The sequence below is a fragment of the Microcaecilia unicolor genome, chromosome 1, assembly GCF_901765095.1.
Source record: "Microcaecilia unicolor chromosome 1, aMicUni1.1, whole genome shotgun sequence".
NCBI lineage: Eukaryota > Metazoa > Chordata > Amphibia > Gymnophiona > Siphonopidae > Microcaecilia > Microcaecilia unicolor.
The window spans coordinates 289,197,994-289,215,881 of NC_044031.1; positions in this window are offsets into that span (position 1 = coordinate 289,197,994).

A 17,888-nucleotide genomic window follows, 5' to 3' on the forward strand; every position below is an offset into this window, starting at 1 on the left:
ACATAATTAATGCAGGAAAATGTCCAATACATTTTATAGGCTTAAAACACATAGTTTGCTCACAGTAATAAGTTGAAAAGTGTGCACTTACAGTGTAACATAGCATATCCTCAGATTTAAACCCATGCTGTAGTGACTGTGGTGGTAGCTACTTTTTAGGAGATGTGGGGGACAGTGGCCCACCTGCTTTCTGTGGGCAATGTAGTTTGCCTCCACCTTCTTCCAGATACTCCATACAGTCAGCTGCTTTATCGATCCACTCTGATAGCATTTATCTGGGGGAGAGAATGGCTCTGAAGGATCTATTTGCATATAAAGGGACTCTGGGGGATCTATGTATGTGTGGAAGACATTTTATTGGGTTATTTTAATTGCATTTGTCTTTTTTCAATATGCATTTAAAAATCCCTATTTACATTAAAAAAAACACACTACTGGTGGTGGTGGTGGTGGTGGGGTATCCCTGTCCCTGATTGTAATAAAAGTGCTAATTAGGAATCCCTCCATCTTGTCCAAAAAATGAGAATAGTAAGTTCCTTAATTAGCACGCTGACCAGTTGGAAGTCAGGGGTGGGGAATTCCCTTGCTATTAACTTTTTTTTTTTTTTTTTGCAAGGATGAGGTAGTTTTATGCATTGAAATGAGGGAGGGAAGGGGGCTGGTGGCCATGGGAAATATTTTTAAAGATGAGAAGAAAAGGGGTCCAGCAGCTCATAGAAGTATTTTGTACATTTTAAATAGAGAGGGAGAGAGGGTGGGGATCATTTACTCCATCATAGCTCATGGTGACTTACATTCAGGGACACTAAATGCTGTTGATGCTCTAGTTCAGTAGTTCTCAACCTTTGTTCATTTGTGACACCACCAGATGGACGAAGCTCACATTTGTGACACACTGCATACATGACCCTCATGGATCTTTTGGTCTGACACATTATTAATTTTTTTTTTTTTTTTTTTTGGGGGGGGGGGGGGTTGCCGGGTTCTTGAAGCCTGGATTGGCCACTGTCAGAGACAGGATGCTGGGCTTGATGGACCCTTGATCTTTTCCCAGTACAGCGGTGCTTATGTACTTATATACTTGTGTAGACTGGGTAAGGACAGGAGTCCAAAGCAAGGCAAGACAAGATTGGCTGGGTTCTCAGCAGGACAAACTATGGAGACAAGGCAGGGTTGGAGCTTGGCAGAAACTCAGAGACAAGGCAGGGCAAAGCTGGGTTTGCGGCAAGGTCCATGGTCCAAGGCAAGGCAAGGTCTAGAAACTTGGCAAGGCTAGATCAGGAACAAGCCTGGAGCAGGAACCAGGCTGGAGCAGGAACTGGAACAAGGCTGGAGCAGAAACAAGGCTGTAAACCTTAACAAGGCATATGACCTCATTGTGAAGGCCTCAACGGAAGACAGACACCACCCTTAAGTACCTGCCAGGCAAGAAGCTGAACTCTGCAGGCATAGCCGGAACTTCAGCACGCTGCCCCTTTGAGAATTGATCTTCAGCATGCATGCCTAGGAGAACCCCCTCAATGCCACTGCACCTGAGTGAACAGCATGGAACCAAACTGTGAGGCAAGGCAGGAGTGCCAGAGAGCAGTGCGAGATCCAACCCAATGCACCAAAGATATGAAAAGGTGAGCAGAGCGGACCTGGCCTTTTTGCAAGAAACACACTTATCTGCAATAGAACATTTGAAGTTCAAAAGGTGGTGGGTTGGAGACCTAATAGAGGTTCCCGCAGTACATCACAAAGCAGGACTCTTGATTCTTTTTCGGAAGGGACTAGATATTAAGGTACATCAGATTTGGAAAGATCCCAATGGTAGATTTCTCTTTGTTACAGTTACTATTAACAGTAAACTATTGCTCCTGTGTAATGTTTATGGCCCTAATGTATATGATTGTAATTTCTTAAAAGCACTTACTCACCGGGTTTTGTAATTGCCAAATATCCTGTTCTTATGGAAGGAGATTTCAATATGGTACATGATCCAACCTTGGATAGATCTCCCAGCTTGGTGGGAGAAAGGGGGGCTACTGATAAAGGTATTCCAATGCTGTGCTCCAATTTGGAATTGTTAGATGTCTGGAGGGCCTTACATCCTTTGGAGCACGATTACTCACACATGTCTAGAGCGCATGGATCTCAATCTAGAATTGACTGTTGGCTTATCTCCATTACACTTTTCTCTGCAGTTCTTGCGGCAGGAATAGGCCCATATACAGTGGTGGAAATAAGTATTTGATCCCTTGCTGATTTTGTAAGTTTGCCCACTGACAAAGACATGAGCAGCCCATAATTGAAGGGTAGGTTATTGGTAACAGTGAGAGATAGCACATCACAAATTAAATCCGGAAAATCACATTGTGGAAAGTATATGAATTTATTTGCATTCTGCAGAGGGAAATAAGTATTTAATCCCTCTGGCAAACAAGACCTAATACTTGGTGGCAAAACCCTTGTTGGCAAGCACAGCGGTCAGACGTCTTCTGTAGTTGATGATGAGGTTTGCACACATGTCAGGAGGAATTTTGGTCCACTCCTCTTTGCAGATCATCTCTAAATCATTAAGAGTTCTGGGCTGTCGCTTGGCAACTCGCAGCTTCAGCTCCCTCCATAAGTTTTCAATGGGATTAAGGTCTGGTGACTGGCTAGGCCACTCCATGACCCTAATGTGCTTCTTCCTGAGCCACTCCTTTGTTGCCTTGGCTGTATGTTTTGGGTCATTGTCGTGCTGGAAGACCCAGCCACGACCCATTTTTAAGGCCCTGGCGGAGGGAAGGAGGTTGTCACTCAGAATTGTACGGTACATGGCCCCATCCATTCTCCCATTGATGCGGTGAAGTAGTCCTGTGCCCTTAGCAGAGAAACACCCCCAAAACATAACATTTCCACCTCCATGCTTGACAGTGGGGATGGTGTTCTTTGGGTCATAGGCAGCATTTCTCTTCCTCCAAACACGGCGAGTTGAGTTCATGCCAAAGAGCTCATTTTTTGTCTCATCTGACCACAGCACCTTCTCCCAATCACTCTCGGCATCATCCAGGTGTTCACTGGCAAACTTCAGACGGGCCGTCACATGTGCCTTCCGGAGCAGGGGGACCTTGCGGGCACTGCAGGATTGCAATCCGTTATGTCGTAATGTGTTACCAATGGTTTTCGTGGTGACAGTGGTCCCAGCTGCCTTGAGATCATTGACAAGTTCCCCCCTTGTAGTTGTAGGCTGATTTCTAACTTTCCTCATGATCAAGGATACTCCACGAGGTAAGATTTTGCGTGGAGCCCCAGATCTTTGTCGATTGACAGTCATTTTGTACTTCTTCCATTTTCTTACTATGGCACCAACAGTTGTCTCCTTCTCGCCCAGCGTCTTACTGATGGTTTTGTAGCCCATTCCAGCCTTGTGCAGGTGTATGATCTTGTCCCTGACATCCTTAGACAGCTCCTTGCTCTTGGCCATTTTGTAGAGGTTAGAGTCTGACTGATTCACTGAGTCTGTGGACAGGTGTCTTTCATACAGGTGACCATTGCCGACAGCTGTCTGTCATGCAGGTAACGAGTTGATTTGGAGCATCTACCTGGTCTGTAGGGGCCAGATCTCTTACTGGTTGGTGGGGGATCAAATACTTATTTCCCTCTGCAGAATGCAAATAAATTCATATACTTTCCACAATGTGATTTTCCGGATTTAATTTGTGATGTGCTATCTCTCACTGTTACCAATAACCTACCCTTCAATTATGGGCTGCTCATGTCTTTGTCAGTGGGCAAACTTACAAAATCAGCAAGGGATCAAATACTTATTTCCACCACTGTAACGTGTCTGATCATGCTTTAGTGTGGTGTACATTTACTTTTGGAGCAGGGGGAGAGGACACATTTCATTGGCGATTTTCTTCCTCTCTTTATACGGATCAAGAATTTCATGAATATATAACACATAAATGGATGGAATATCAGGTTACTAATATGGAACACATATGCACACCTGTACGTTTCTGGGAAGCGGCTAAGGCTGTTTTGCAAGGGGAAATTTTAGCATATACTTCTTTCAAGTGGAAAGCATGGGATCGAGAGATTTTGAAACTGGAGAAACAGTTGCATCAGGCACGTATCCAATATGGTGCACATCCTTCTTTATCTGGTCGTAACTTATTGTTGACACTTCAGACCTCGTTAGGGGAGCTCCTTCATGCAAGGGCACTGAAATCAATGCAATACTACAAGTTTCAATTGTATCGTCATGGTAATAAATCTGGGAGACTTTTAGCACAGCTCGCCCAGCAGGCTGGGAGATCTCATACAATCGTGCAGATAGAACAGAGAGACGGGGTGATGGTGAGAACGGATCGTGAGATAGCGGCTGTATTTCAAGAATATTATCAACATTTATATGCGCGTCCTTTAGAAGGAGAAATGGAGGGAGACATATCTAGGAAGTTTAGATTTGCCACAGCTCTCTATGGGCTCTAAAAATAAGCTTGAGGCCCCGATAATGGAGGAAGAGGTGGCCTTAGCAATTCAACAAAGTGCCTTGTGGCACAGGGCCGGATGGCTTCCGGGCAGAATTTTATAAGATTCTCTCACCTATTGTTCCTACCTTGCAAACTTGCTTTACCCAATTTATGGAAGATGGTAGGTTGCCAAGTTCTCTACAGATGGCACAGATCATTTTACTATTGAAGGCAGGGAAAGATCCTATACGTCTGTCCTCATATAGACCCATTACAATTTTAAATGTGGAAACCAAATTATTTGCTAAGATATTGCCCAATCGTTTAGCGCAGGTGTTGCCTTCTTTGATAGCCGACCCCCAGGTGGGATTTGTTTGGGAATGTATGGCCACTCAGAATATGAGAAAGCTCCTTGTTTCACTTGAGCAGGTTGAGCGGACTCATCTTCTCTCTTTGTTGGTCAGCTTTGACGCGGAAAAGGCGTTTGATCCGCTTTGCTTGGAATTTTCTATTTGCCACTTTGCGGACCTATGGGTTAGGAACCTTTTTCTTGAATGCAGTACAGGCATTAAATACTTCTCCACAAGGAAGAATATGGGTTAATAATGTTCTCTCACTCTCCTTTGATATACATAGAGGCACCCAACAAGGTTGTCCCTTGTCTCCTTTGTTATTTGTTATGACCTTAGATCCATGGATTAGAGATGTTATGGGTAACCCAGATGTTAAAGAAGTCAAGATTGGATCACAGGAATTCAAATTGTCCGCTTTTGCAGATGATATATTGGTACATCTGACAGACCCTCAGAGATCCATGGAGGTTCTCTTGGACAATTTAAAGGAATATGGTGACTTTTGGGGTTTTAGGTTGAATTTTGAAAAATCACTAGCATTACCCACAGACGAGAAGTTACAGCGGCAGTGGAAGGGACTGTTTCCCGATATCTAGGGATTCAATTACCAGCTACAACGTCACAGTTATATGAGAAAAACCTTACGGCTTTGCTAGACATTACCAGATCATATTTGGATTGTTGGCTGCATCTCCCTTTATCAGTGCAGGGCCGCATTCAGCTTTTCAATATGTTTGTTTTTCATAAATGGCTCTATGTGCTGCAGTTGTTGCCGCTGAGACTGTTGAAGCGAAGTTTGTATTCTTTACGTAAATGTTTGGCAAAATTTTGCTGGGCGGGCAAGAAACCAAAAATGTCGTTTGGCTATTTGTTGGGCACATGGAATTATGGAGGTATAGGACTCCTGAATTTGCGCATTTATAATCGAGCGCGCCTCTTACGCCACTTGGGGGATTGGATTCTTGGGGAATAGAGGTTCACCCCCGTGGAGTATGAAAGTGCATTCTATTTTCCATGGCATATTAACTCTCTTTTACATTGCCCATTGGGGTCTGTACCGTCTGATCTTCGTCGAAGTGTGTTGCTTTGCCCCATGCGGGAGGTATGGCAATATTTAGTTCATCTCCTGGGGGGATCCAGAAGTTTCGGATCAGCTCCCTATTACTGGGAATGTTCAATTTTTGCCAGATCGTGTCCATATTAAATTTTGGCATTGGGCTTCCAGAGGCCTTTGTTTTTTTACACCATGTGCTAGGAGAGGCGGGCAAGATGCTTTTTTGGAAGCATCTACGGAATGGGAGGTTAGTGGGAAATGCAAATTTTTTAGCGTATAGACAACTGCAACATTATATACAATCACTAGATGTCAATGGTTTAGCCTTCTCTCTGGGTAGTCATTTGCAGAATTTTTTTGAAAAATTTAGAGATGGTAATTTATCAGTTTCTTCTCTTCACAGAGTGTTGCAGTTTCTTTCTCCTATTTGATCTGGGGAAGGCCTGATTTCTAAATGAAATGGGGATGTTGGTTTGTATGCCTCCGCTTTAGACTATAGTCAGTTAACTAAGCGAATACCTGAAATATCAGTGAGTGCCGAATTGAGAAAGTGTCAGTTTCGGACTCTAATCGAGATAATAATTCCTTTTATCATGCTTTCTGGGGAAGGCCATTTTACATTATTTTGATGGGCTTTGGGGATGCCCTCTGCCACTCACGCCTGAAGGATTGCTTTTAGATAAATATGAAGCTTTTTGTGTCGCTGACCGTAATAGAATCCATCTTCTTCAGAAAGCAGTGGTATTGGGTAAACGTATAATACTGGGGGCCTGGGTGGGAGATAAGCCTTCCTATTAGGCTTTGAGAAATAGGCTGCATACACTAATGCTATTAGAACAAAAGCAAGCCCAGTGTTTCCCTAAAAGGAAGAAAATGTTTTTGGCTATCTGGGAAGTATATATTCAGTCACTCCCGCATAGGGCTAGAAGTTTGATTTTGAATACTTTCAGATAGAGGTTCAGTACATTTGGCAAGGGATGCTCCTTGCTGTCTATGCCGGGTTGCCCCCCTCCTCCCCTTACTCTTTACTCCCGCCTTTTTGTTTGGGGGGGGGGGCTTATCATTTTGTAACTGGGATGTTATAGAAAGTATGGGAGGGGGTGGGTAACAGGAGTTGCTACTTATTTCTATGGTTCTATCTTGGTTGTAAAGGTTGATGCGGACTTTATTAATTAACTTGCTGAGTTATAATTGGGAAGTTGGAAGGGGTATGTATGAGAATGCCCACTGTGTTGCTATTGGAACATGTTCTGTACATTGTTGGACGGTTGTGTACTTTCTATGTTTTGATCAGTCATCAATAAAAACCATTGAAATATGAGAAGGTGAGCTGGGGTGCATTTCACGGTGAGAGCAGTGACAAATGCTCACAGATCTTCAGAAGGAAAGCATAGATCTTATTTTTTCACTTCACCGTTAGTCCATAACATATTCAAAGAAGAAAGAAATAAAGCGCTCAGATGTGGCAGAGCAGAGAACTCTGCTTAGCCTTTGGACACCATCTTGTCTCATTCCCCTTCATTTTCCATTTCAGTATCTGCAATAAAGCAGAAGCTCCTTACCGAAGAGCTGTTAATATTTTCTGCCTTGGAAATTCAGTGACTGTGGTTGAAACTAATGTAGCATTGGACTTTGCTATATAATCAAGTGAAAATGTTTAGATTCTCTTAAGGTTTGTCAGAAGCTTTAAAAACGTGCTGAAATTGCAAACAGCTATCAAGTACAATAGCACCCCCATATATTTTTTCTGTGCTTACTGTACTGCCTTTTCAGTTCCTGTCTACTGTAATCTTCAATTCAATAGCATGCAGTAGATATATATTATAGTTTTTCAACTGTATTATAAAACATTCGCCTACACTGTTTTTTAAATACACAGATAATTTTTATTGAAAGCAATTTTAGCAACAGTACCTATTTTTAATTCTCCTTGTGTGAACTGTAGGTTTAATGACTTGGGCATAAAGCCAGTAGTGAAAAAGAAAGACAAAAAACATTGTATTTTAAAAACATGGGGAGAAGTTTAAAGGAGATGATGTTTATGGGGGTGGGTGGGAGTGGTGTTTATGTTGTACGTGGAGTGTGTACAAAGTAGGGGTATGTGGAGGATGTAGCAATAAGTATAGTCATTCTGCCCCCCCCCCCCTTCCCCTCTGCACTGACAAAGACACAGTTCAAATTGTACGGCACACAAATTGGTGTATTATTGTAAAAGTACCCAACATGGTCACATTTCAGTTACTGCCTGTATCAGGCAGCCAGTTGTGCGGCATTATTCCTGTGTTAAAACTTGGAGATGTGGCAGCAGTTTTAAAATATGTATTTGGTGTTCTATTTGTTTTTATTGATGATAGGAGGTTTGCAAAGATCCTTTGCAGTGTTAGTGCACAGGAAAATGTTAACTCTATATGGCTTTCAGATTGCTATTTCTACTTGTGCTAGCAAAGAGAGTAAAAAGCATTGTGATTTCATTGTACACATGATGCAGGCAGTGGCCAAAATGGAGCCATGTTAGGTGTTTTTATAACAATAAACCAATTTCTATTCCTTACTGCTTGTGTTGTGATTCTGTTGGTCCTGCACCAACTACTGTGCTTCCATCACTGCCGGAAAACTGCCCCTGTTTTTGGTCCAGATATATCAAAAGGGTAAGAGAAATCCATTAAATATTGCTCATTGAAAACTCATGCTCTTTCATACAGTGTTCTCTTGACAGGAAGACATTTTATGTACTCATTTAGTATATTAATTTTTAAATAAATAACAAGGAATCATAAATTTCTGGAAAATGTAAGCAATAATTACAGTTTTTGTGAACACACAGGTCCTTGGTATAGGGGGCTTCAAGGTGGAAATGACTCCCAATAGGACATTAATGCTTGTAAACCAGCATCAGTCCTGGTAACTTCAATTTCAATCAGAGGCAGCGATTCTATAAATTGGTGCCTCATTTTAGACCCACAAAGGGGCATTCAGCACTAATTCTATAGTGACTTAAGGGTGCACCTAAGCTGTAATAGAATACTAGTGAAAAGTCACATCATCATGGCAAAAGCTAGGCATGCTTACATACAATGACTGGCAGAAGTGAGCACACTTAAGTGCACTGAGAAATGCATGCAACTGATAGTATGTGATAAGTCGCACTCATCACTTTGTAACAAGCTTTTGCTCTGCCCATGCTCTATCCACATGTACCCCCCGATAGCTGTACCCTAAGGAATGGATTCAGTAAATGGTGCCAAAAAATTTAGGGCTGGAAAAAAAAATCAGTGCTAATTATGTGCCCTTTATAGAATTGTGCTTAGCACCTATCCCCATACCTAACTTTGACACCAGACTTACGCCTCCTGAAATGGTAACCTGGTGTAAATGCAGTTAACATATAGGTAGTGGTGGAGGCAAATACAATTGGGGTGTCACTGCTTCCTATGGGCCCCCTTAACCTGGCTGTGCCCCTAGCTTTTATATTGCCTAGTTCCTGCTCTTCTGGCTCCATCTCTTCCGTGTCACATCCCCCTTTGGCGGGGCCATGGATGTTAAGATGATTCTAACACAGTGAGAGAGTATCTTTAAGGGTAAGTGGCCATGTACTATAGACTCCCTCACATAACCCTCCCCCCTCCCCCAGCTCAACCATGCCTGGTTGAACGTCTGCCACTAACACTTGGGGTTTCCAAAACAGTCACGAGCAACCCAGAATCCTGCAGCAGACAGGCAAAACTCCAAAGCACTATAACACAGGCAGCGCAAAAAAAGTCATACTAGCCATCTGGTCCTGCCATACCCATGGCTTTGACTCATCCGGATCTCTGGCACATGGTATCAGTCAGACTGGTAGGCAGCAAAGTAGAGTCTCTTCCTCTTCTTCATCCTCTTCACCTTTGTCCTCATGATATTCATCACTCAGCCCATCAGCTTTTGGGTCTGGATCATGATCATCTGCACCAAATCCATCATCAGTGGCATCCTCCTTTTCCACATTGGTCTCTTGTCCAAGGGTTAATTGTTGAAACATATCCAGGACCATGAGTATTGGAAGCTCAGCTTCAGGAGCTTACATTATTACCTGCTTCAGCTTATGATCTATGGTTGGCTCACTCATTTTTATCCACCAGGAAGATTCCCAAAAATCAACCTGGGTTTTTAATTCAATGAGGATGGACTTTGGTTGTTAGGCTAATGGATCTGAGGCTCCCAGGGTAGTCATTGTGGCCCCAACTAGGCTCTTGTGGTTCTGGTCTAACCTGCTGGTAGGTGCGGTTGTTAACAAAAGGAAATCTTCAGCAATGCTCTGAGTGTCTAGTTTACTCCTTTGCCATGACCCCTGGGTTTTATAAACTCCCTGCTTCCTGGGAGGCTTGGCTAGTTGATCCAAGCCATAGACTGGTGATGGATAGGTTGCCTAGGTTTTTTGGCCATGATAGTGCCTTCACGTCCTACTCTGAGATTTGTATTTCCATGCTGCAGCTCCGTGGCAACTCTGAGTTAAGGGTTACCTCTGTGGATACTATCTCATCTCCACAGTCTTTCTTGGATCCAGCAACTGATGCTGAAATGGACTTCCTCCCCAGCCTTTGATGCAAAACAGTGTTTGTCTTGACAGATAAATTGCTTGGACTCCTCCGTTTTATTTGTCCAGATCCCTCATTGTCATGCTTCCTATTGCAACAGGCAGTTGTGTGGGAGTGAGTTTGACCCAGCAAACCTCATAATCAGGTAGGACTTCGATCACTCAGGTTCTCATTCTCAGTATTCAGCAGATCTCCTCTTCTCCAGCAGGAGATCCTGGTTAACTCTCCTGGGTGGAGTAGTTCACTCTTAATGGCCTGGACCTCCCATTTAGGGTGCTCCTGGACTCCCTCTGAGTTTCCTTTAGTTCTGCTCAGGACTTCACTGGGCTGGTCTTCCATCCTGTTGATAAGCTCCTTGAATGGGTCTCTCCTCTGGGAAGTTTCCTTGAGCTGGCTTGCTAAGTTCTTCAATCTGCTTATTTTCGAAGCAGAAGGGCGCCCATCTTCTGACACAAATTGGGAGATGGGCATCCTTCTCCTAAGGTCGCCCAAATCGGCATAATCAAAAGTCGATTTTAGACGTCCTCAACTGCTTTCCATTGCAAGGATGACCAAAGTTCAAGGAGGCGTGTCGGCAGTGTACTGAAGGCGGGACTGGAGCATGGTCAAGAGCTGGGCGTCCTTGGCCGATAATGGAAAAAAGAAGGGCATGCCTGACGAGCATTTGGTCAACTTTACTTGGTCGCTTTTTTTTCACAACCAAGCCTCTAAAAGGTGCCAAAACTGACCAGATGATCACCGGAGGGAATCGGGGATGCCCTCCCCTTACTCCCCCAGTGGTCACCAACCCCCTCCCACCCAAAAAACAAAATTACAGCACATTTTTTGCCAGCCTCTATGATAGCCTCAGATGTCATACCCAGCTCCATGACAGCAGTATGCAGGTCCCTGGAGCAGTTTTTAGTGGGTGCAGTGCACTACAGACAGGTGGACCCAGGTCCAACACCCCCTACCTGTTACACTTGTGGTGGTAAATGGGAGCCCTCCAAAACCCACCCGAAACCCACTGTACCCACATGTAGGTGCCCCTCTTCATCCCTAAGGGCTATGGTAGTGGTGTACAGTTGTGGGTAGTGGGTTTTGGGGGGGCTCAGCACACAAGGTAAGGGAGGCTTAGCACACAAGATAAGGGAGCTATGCAGCTGGAAGCAATTTGTAATGTCCACTGCAGTGCCCCCTAGGGTGCCCGGTTGGTGTCCTGGGATGTGAGGGGGACCAGTGCACTATGAATGCTGGCTCCTCTCATGACCAAATGCCTTGGATTTGGTCGTTTTTGAGATGGGCGTCCTCGGTTTCCATTATCGCCGAAAACCGAGGTCGCCCATCTCTAAGGTCGACCTAAATGTCAAGATAGTTGACCTAAAAGTTTAGATTTGGGCGTCCCTGACCGTATTATCAAAACAAAAGATGGACGCCCATCTTGTTTTGATAATACAGGATGCCCCGCCCCTTTGCCAGGGCGTCCTTAGAGATGACCGCCCTTATATATGGGCACCAGTTCGATTATGCCCCTCCAAATCTTTGTGTATCACATGGTTAGATGTTTCCACCTATGCTAGCTGAGCCTGGCCCTGCCCCAACTGTTTCTGAAGGACCCCTGTGCCATGGGCCAGCTCTGCTGATCTCCCCTGAAGTTCTTGAACTTGTAGTTTTAGTGCAGTATTTATGCCGGCCAGCATTTGGACTCATTCTAGTACTGCCACAGGAATACTGTGCCTGCTAGCTCCTATTGCAGCCGCTTAACTTCCCCCAAGATATTTTCATATCATTCTTCAGTCACCTAGGCAATCACTTTGGCTTCCTACAGTTCCTTTAGCAGTTCCTCAACCTGCACCAGCAGAATCTTCTGGGAAGGTTTCATGGGGTTCAGTTGCGATTGTTGCTGGGTCATTTCTGCAGTCTGGATTTCCAAACCAAGTTTTAAATCTGCAATGTCCCACTCCTTTTCCTGGGATACTGACAGGACTTTCAGAAACTTAGATTCCAACTTTAATCTGTTTATTTAAGGTCCTCTTCCAACAGTTTGGTCCCCAACTGCCTTATTTTTTCAGCCTGCTGCTCAATAATTTCCAACAACTCTTCTCTCTCTTCTTCTATTGCATCAGCCATAAATTTTCCATTTTGGTGTATAAGGGTTCTCAGGCTATTCTCATGTTCTCTCATTTCTTGAGCTTGCTTCCTAACACAGCTCTGAGCTTTGGCTAGTTGAATGTGGAAGGAGTCTTTCTGTTTTCCTAGTTTCTATATACATCTATTTACTTGCTCAAAGTCCTCCTCTAATTCAAAAATTTAGAAGTTAGTTCTCCCCACCTCACTGTATTGACCCGAGGGTCAGTCTTGACCTCCCACTGGCTGACCCAGTAGGAGGGTCTTCTTCCATGAATGATATACCATTGCTGATAGACAGTCCATGGTCTTCCTTTTTGTTACTCATTCACAAAGAGTTATTTCTCCATTCCACTCAGGCACACTCTTTATAGGGGCTTCAACAACTGTAGCTCCTAAATTTAGCGGGAAGGGTGGTTCCTCTAACCACCATTGATGGCATGGTCTAGGCAGTTTTATGTTCTTCGTATACTCATTGGGACTTCACTGCTGCTTCTTTGGGTCAGTAGTTAGTTAGACAAACAGGGGTTTGAAGTTTTGAAAAACTGACCCAGAGCAACTGGAAAAATATCCACCTCTGAGCCTGCCCAACTGGTATTTTAATGAATACATGAGCTGTAAGATATTTCTCTGGTCCCCATGCACTAATGACAGTTTCACAGTCTGGTTGTAGCCATCTCCAGGCCCCCTCCTTGAGGTGGTAGAAGAAACTTCAGGTGTTTTCCTTAACTTGCAGGGATCCCTTCTAGAAACACTGCTGGTAGGCCTTTTGGAAGCAGCCAGCCGTCTCCAAAATTGTGGCTTTTACTTCCGCATAGGTGGCCGTGTAGCTATACCTTCCCCTCACACTGGAGTAGGATAGATAATACTTACTAAACTCTGGTTTGCCGGATCTCAATAGTCGTGGCAGCGCTCCTAGAAACTCAGCTTTCCGGTGTGGGGAAAGGGCAACATTAAACTAACCACGTCTCTGGCTCACTAAGAGCCAGAGAGGAATTTAAAACTAAGTTCAGGATTTTTCCTTTCTTTGAGGATATAAAATGGAGTCACACAAAATTTGATTTCTAAACTATAAAACTTTTAATAGTGAAATTCTGACTTTGGTACCACAACAAATATTAAGAATCACACAATATTCTTTCTTTGTTAATTCTTCTTTGAATATACTAAATAATACAGACCAGTTAAAATTGTAACAGTTCTCATTTACTCTTCCCTTTGTGTTTCAACAGGTTATCCTATACATCTCATCCAATTCCCCTCCCTCAGATAAGTATTACTCCGCTTTTACTTCTTTTAACCTCTTAACTCTGTCCTCAGTACTGTGCCGTGTATTATACTTGAGGTTTTTAGTCGTTTCAGAAATGTAAGAGTTTGATTCTTTGTGTTATTTTCCTATCTTTTGCAGATATCGTCCCTTTTACCTACTTTCCAAGAGGAATCAGGTAAGTATCTTTTTGTTTTTCAGGTTTCCCTGTTCAATTAAACCCTCCGGACTATCCCTGTGTCCCACAAAGTCACTTAGCTTCCGTAGAATTCTTTCTCTCCAATGTGTTAAATAGTCTTTATTGCATTGGGGCCCGTGCTGTCTTCTGCAATCTGTATGGCGCCTCGTTTCCCCCTACACCTTCCACTTAATAAAAGTAAATGGAGGGAGAACCCTGCCTCCCTATATTCGCTTTAGGGTACTTTATATGGGAAGTTTTAACCAAAAACTGTGGCCCAATAGCTTTAGTCAAATAAATTAAATCAAATTCCCCTATGCTTCCAAGCCTGCACTTGAATTAATTGTCCCTCAGCTATGGAGTGTTGGTGACACAATTTCATTTACAGCACATCTCTTCAACATTCCATCAACAGCCCCAGTATTAACATTCTATCCCAGCACTAACCATGCACTCACACTGCAGGTCAGGATTCTCTCTTCCTATTATTGGATTTCCTAGAATTCCCTCTTCAATACAAGTACAATACTCTCCATTGACTACCTTTCCAACACTCCAACCCACTTCCTCTACCATAGTAACATAGTAACATAGTAACATAGTAACATAGTAGATGACGGCAGAAAAAGACCTGCATGGTCCATCCAGTCTGCCCAAGACAAACCCATATGTGTATACCTTACCTTGAATTTGTACCTGTCCTTTTCAGGGCACAGACCATATAAGTCTGCCCAGCAGTATTTCCCGCCTCCCAACCACCAGTCCCGCCTCCCATCACCGGCTCTGGTACAGACCGTATAAGTCTGCCCTCCCCTATCCTTGCCTCCCAACCACCACCCCCTCTTCCCCCCACCTGCTCCGCCACCCAATTTCAGCTAAGCTTCTGAGGATCCATTCCTTCTGCACAGGATTCCTCTATGCATATCCCACGCATGTTTGAACTCCGTTACCGTTTTCATCTCCACCACCTCCCGCGGGAGGGCATTCCAAGCGTCTACCACCCTCTCCGTGAAAAAATACTGTCTGACATCTTTCCTGAGTCTGCCCCCCTTCAATCTCATTTCATGTCCTCTTGTTCTACCGCCTTCCCATCTCCGGAAAAGATTCATTTGCGGATTAATACCTTTCAAATATTTGAACGTCTGTATCATATCATCCCTGTTCCTCCTTTCCTCCAGGGTGTACATGTTCAGGTCAGCAAGCCTCTCTTCATACGTCTTGGAACGTAAATCCCATACCATCCTCGTAGCTTTTCTTTGCACCGCTTCCATTTTTTTAACATCCTTCGCAAGATACGGCCTCCAAAACTGAACACAATACTCCAGGTGGGGCCTCACCAACGTCTTATACAGGGGCATTAAAACCTCCTTTCTTCTGCTGGTCACTCCTCTCTCTATACAGCCTAGCAATCTTCTAGCTACTGCCACCGCCTTGTCGCACTGTTTCGATGCCTTCAGGTCCTCAGATACTATCACCCCAAGATCCCTCTCCCCGTCCGTGCCTATCAGACTCTCCCCGCCTAACACATACGTCTCCCTTGGATTTCTACTCCCTAAGTGCATCACTTTGCATTTCTTCGCATTGAATTTTAATTGCCAAACGTTAGACCATTCTTCTAGCTTCTTCAGACCTTTTTTCATGTTTTCCACACCCTCCGGGGTGTCCACTCTGTTGGAAATCTTGGTGTCATCCGCAAAAAGGCAAACTTTACCTTGTAGCCCTTCGACAATGTCACTCACAAATATATTGAACAGAATTGGCCCCAGCACCGATCCCTGAGGCACTCCACTACTCACCTTTCCTTCCTCCGAGCGAACTCCATTCACCACCACCCTCTGGCGTCTGTCCGTCAACCAGTTCCTAATCCAGTTCACCACTTCGGGTCCTATCTTCAGGCCGTCTAGTTATTTAAGAGCCTCCTGTGGGGAACCGTGTCGAAAGCCTTGCTGAAATCTAAGTAGATGACGTCCATAGCACGTCCTTGATTTAATTCTCCGGTCACCCAGTCAAAGAATTCAATGAGATTCGTTTGGCACGATTTCCCTTTGGTGAAACCATGTTGTCTCGGATCTTGCAACTTATTGGCTTCCAGGAAATTCACTATCCTTTCCTTCAGCATGGCTTCCATTACTTTTCCAATAACCGAAGTGAGGCTTACCGGCCTGTAGTTTCCAGCTTCTTCCCTATCCCCACTTTTGTGAAGAGGGACCACCTCCGCCGTTCTCCAATCCCTCGGAACCTCTCCCGTCTCCAAGGATTTATTAAACAAATCTTTAAGGGGACCCGCCAGAACCTCTCTGAGCTCCCTCAGTATTCTGGGGTGGATCCCGTCCGGCCCCATGGCTTTGTCCACCTTTAGCTTTCCAAGTTGTTGATATACACTCTCTTCCGTGAACGGTGCTCTATCCACCTCATTTTCAGGTGTACTTTTGCCAGTCCCTCTCGGTCCTTCCCCAGGGTTTTCTTCAGTGAAAACAGAACAAAGGTATCTATTTAGCAAATTGGCTTTTTCGTCTATCCACCCAATACCCCAAACTCTCCAGCTTTGATTAATTTAGGTAAAACCCTTCCCAATTATACCTTCTCACTCCCACTTGCCTTAGTATACTGAATAAACCAAAAATCCTGCTAGATTCCCCTTACTTCACTTCTCAATCACACCACTGTCTCTCTCTCACCTCACAGCACATCCACTCTCTTCAGAAGTCAGCCCCACTCTGCCAACTGCCACTGACTCCGTTACCCAGGATACGGAACCTCCGGCTGGAATTCCAGAGACCCTCCAGCCAATTAGATGTTTATTTCAGAATTCCAATCCCTCCTGCTGACCAGCGGAATGTTGGTCAGCCCTACCAAATCTCCATTTTAATAAATATCTTTCCATAGGATTTAACGGAAAAATTATTCTATTAAACGAAATCCCCTTCAAAAATCCATCAAATTACCCCAAACTTTCCCTAATAATAAAACTTCCCATCTCCTATCAAGCTATGTTTTTAGATTTTAAAAATACCAACTTTTAACATCCGCCTCAACACTTACTTCCCTAACATCCCCTTAAAAATTCCAAAATAATTAAAAACCCACACTAAAAATTCAATTACCTTCCCCTCTACCTGCTACGTTGAATAAAAAAATTTAACCCTTAATTAACCCCTTTAAAACAGACCCCCTCCAAAAGACCCCATAAAAATATTAAAATTCAAAATCTAACCACCTAAAAAATCCCCCCAAATTCCCCGAACCCAAATATGCAAAAATAATTTGAAAAACTTTAACCCCTGAATTTTTAAAAATAAAAACCACAACTTATACAATTAAAAAATAAACTAATTTAAATTCTGGGTTAAAAATCTCTTACTTCTTTTCCTGAATTCCTCCTCTCTTGAAGACTTCCCTCTGATCTGGCCCCGCTGGTCCTGGGGCAAAAACGGAGGAAAAACAAAAAAACACCCGCGATACGGGCATTTTCCTGGCGCTCCAGTTCAAAATTGAGGCCCAGGCTTCTAGGCCTCACCGGAGCTCTAGTGTAACACACGCCCCCGATTTGTGCATGCGAGCGTGCACGCGCATGCACGCTCACATGCACTCGCGATGTCTTCCTCTTGCTGGCCATGCTCCCTTCCTCTGCTGCTCCTCAGACTGCCAGTTCCTTCACTGCTGTCCCCCTCACCCCGCCAATTTGGGCCCAAAACATGCCCGACCACCTCGCCCCCATTACAGCGGCGGATGCGGCAACAAGCCGCTTCTCCCTCCGCCTTTACTGTCCCCTGAAATTGGCCCAAACACGGGCCCGAACACAGAAAGATGCCCGTGATTGCCAAAATCAGCGGCGTTCCTCATGTTCAGCCACCACCGGCCCCATTTCACTAAAACTCCGCCTCCTCTAGCTGGCCCCCATCTCTCCGTGC